At 39.7% G+C, this 3,407-nt stretch overlaps 1 long non-coding RNA gene across 1 annotated transcript; it reads left to right on the top strand.

The window, feature by feature from the left end:
* Window positions 1–224: 224 nt before the first annotated feature.
* Window positions 225–1,629, top strand: LOC147609838 (uncharacterized). Its single transcript, XR_015264142.1, has 2 exons — window positions 225–859; window positions 1,101–1,629. It is a non-coding gene; the product is annotated as an uncharacterized LOC147609838 (long non-coding RNA).
* Window positions 1,630–3,407: the final 1,778 nt, after the last annotated feature.

Raw genomic sequence — 3,407 nt, forward strand, 5'->3', positions numbered from 1 at the left:
GATAAAATCAACACCTGTCAAACACCCTTTTTAGGCATGCTAGGTGCTCTTTGTTGGTCATTTGGTCATGACCACTCCCGACTAGTTCAGGTGTGAACATAGCTTACTCACGGGCACTTTTTCCCTGTGACTAGACAGTTTTTTTCCCCGTGTGAACACACTTATGTGTGTTGGGCACCTTGCCCTAGGCTACTTTATGTACTCACATTGTACTTTCATATTATTATTGAGTACATCTTTCCAGCACTCTTGAGCTTCATAGATTCTGCTCTCTCTTGCATTTGGTGTGTGTATGTGTGTGTCTGTGTGCAGGCTTCTTCCCTCATACCCAACATTGGTATCAGAGCAGGTTAGGGTTAGAGTTTTGATGTATTAGGGTTTGTCGGTTAGGGTTAGGGTTTTATTGAAAAAGGGCTTTACTGTTTAGGGTTGGACTCCGCCCTCAGCTGCCAGCCCGTCGCCGCCAACACCATGTCCTGCGCCTATAGGTGCACCGTCGCCCCTCAGATCCTGTGCCTTTAGATTCACCGCTACCCTTGATCGCTACCACCGCTCAGATCTGAGCCGCCTTCTACGTGAGCGATATCATTGCCAACATCGCCGGCCAGATCTACACCTGTGTGCAATGCCGCCACTGTCGCTTCTAACGTCGATGCCAGATCTGTGCATGCGTCGCCTATACGGTCTTGCGTCGCCTGTATGGCTCTGCACCGGTTGTACCTGTGCCATACACCATCCACATCTGCTGCCTTGCATCGTACGATGCCCAAATATGATGTTGTTGCCCTGACCTATGCTATGCGCCTCCCCCTATGCTATGCGCCTCCCCTCTCCTCGAACTTACTGCTAGTAGTAAACGGTAACCAGTTTGCTATTTTGTTAATTTCTTTTAAAATTACAAAAATTGTTAACAACTATTAGCAAATTGGGTGCATTAATTTTGGGGCTTTTCATCCTTGAGCTCAAAATTACAAAATTGACACATTGGCATTGATTTTGCCTGATTTGGTGCGTAATTGCACTGAAATTTGAAGATTTTACAAAAATTGACACAATTTGCAGGTTCTTTACATCATTTGTAGGCATTCTCTGTGTTACAGGAGGAGATTCAGTTGACATTGGGGCATTTCCCCTAAATTTTTTGGGAGTTACAGCATTATTGCAGTATTACTACTTGTTTGAACACACTTGTGACCGCCATGTTTGGGAACACTGGATTTGGTATGCTTTCCGTTGAGGATAAGTTGGTGGATGGCACCAACTATCCTATGTGGGCATACATGATGAAACATGTACTTGTTGCAAAGAATTTGTGGGTTTATGTATCAGGGGCTGATGTCAAGCCCATTGCTTCTACATGAGCAACAAGTACTTCAGGAACCATTGATGCAGGTGACGATGTATCTTCATGTGGTGCTACATCTTCTGCACCTTTGCCACCCACTCCAGAATAGCTCAGATGGGATGCCAAGGATGCTCAGGCACATGCTTTGATTGCAATTTCAACAGAAGGCCAGTTATACCACACGTTCGTTCATGCACTTCTTCTAAGGGTGCATGGGATGTACTTGCTTCTTTGTATCAGGTTCGCAATGAGGTGCGTGTTGCCTATCTTTGCAAGAAGATTGAGTTTGAGCATATGGATGAGGGTGATTTTCAATGGAAATGTTCCTTACCCGCATCAAGGATTTGCGAGAGTAGCTCATCAATATTAATGAGGTCATTCCAGATGGTTCACTTGTATCTACAGTGCTTCAGGGTTTGCCAGAATCGTATCATGGTTTTGCTACTACTCTGCGTCTACTCATGAAGGGTAATCCAAACTTGTATACCTTTGATGAGTTGGATACTCTCTTATTGTTTGCAGGAGGAGCAGTCTCGTTCTAATAGGACCACTATGCTTTCTGTTGATCAGGCATTTGGTGCCTTTGATTGAAACAAAGGTAAATCTGGGGCTTCATCTAGTGTTAAGTGGGGTCTAAATTGATCATTTGAGTAGTCAAAATTGGGATTTTTGAGTGTTTTGAGAGCATCTAGATGCATCTAAACACCTAATCACATCAATTGTTTGATCAATTGGAGAAATTTGACTCTCTTTGCTTAATTTTTTCTTAAAAAGGAGACTATTATTAAGAGTCTAATTAATCTCCTAATTTAGATTAATTTATACAATTATTGATGCACATAAATTAGTTTTTCCTTGCTCTATCCAATGATGTGCTCAATTGTGTGAATTAATTAGGGATTAGTGGTTAATTATAGTCCTTGATTAGTGTAAAAGAGGGAAAGATTAATCTTGGATTAATCCTTAATCACCTTTTTACATAACTCATTAAGGCTAATGAGCATTCAATGAGCATTAAAGGATCAATCTTGGATTAATCCTTAATCACCTTTTTACATAACTCATTAAGGCTAAATGAGAAGATGCTCATGAGTTATTAATTTGTCCATTTTGGGAGTCATTTATGAAGGGTGTAAGGTGTGTCATTAAAGGGTTGACTTTTTTTATTCCACTTACCTTTTTTGAAAAAATGCCCATATCCTTTTCATTCTAAATTCGAAAAATATTCCCACCAAAAAGGAATATTTATATTTTCCACTTGACTCCAAATAAAAATATAAAAATAAAAAAATAATATAATTTAATCCCACGTGAAGTTCGGTTCACGCGTGAAGAGTGTTTCACGACGTGAAAAACTGGTTCACATGAGAAAAAATAAATAAAAAATCTCTCACGTAAACGAAAAAATCACGTGAACAAAAATCTCACATGAACGGAAATATGACATGAATGAAAATATCACGTGAACGAAAATATGACATGAATGGAAATCCGACAAAAAAAAAAAAGATAAAATTTAATTCCCACGTGAAGTCTGGTTCACATGTGAAGAGTGTTTCACGGCGTGAAACAGTTTACGTGATTAAAAAAATAAAAAATAAAAAAATTTAATTGATTTCCACGTGAAGTCCAGTTCATGTGTGAAGAGGCATGAAACAGAAGTTCACACGGTATTTTTTTTAAAAAAGGACTTTGGAAACCACCCTTGTTTGGAGGCCTGTATCTCCTAAACCACCCTTGTTTCAAGGACATACTAACTAGTCTAGGAGGGGGCTTGCCCAAGGACTCAATGAGTTTTTTCCAACAAGAGCATTCACATACGACCTTAGTGACTCATATAGAAATACGACCGTACAAATTTTTAAAATTATGGGCAAATACGACGGAACAACATACCCTGTTCAATTCATTCAAATGTTTGAACAGAGATGTGAAGCCTTTGAAAATCCCAACTTCCCCACTAAGGTACATGCATTGAACTGATTATTAGAGGGAAAAGCTAGTCGATGGTTCATCGCATTGATGTCGGGCAAGATCAAGACCAACTTCAAAACTTTGAAAT

The sequence above is a fragment of the Cibotium barometz genome, chromosome 50 (genome assembly GCF_041138505.1).
Source record: "Cibotium barometz isolate CiBa-2024 chromosome 50, ASM4113850v1, whole genome shotgun sequence".
NCBI lineage: Eukaryota > Viridiplantae > Streptophyta > Polypodiopsida > Cyatheales > Cibotiaceae > Cibotium > Cibotium barometz.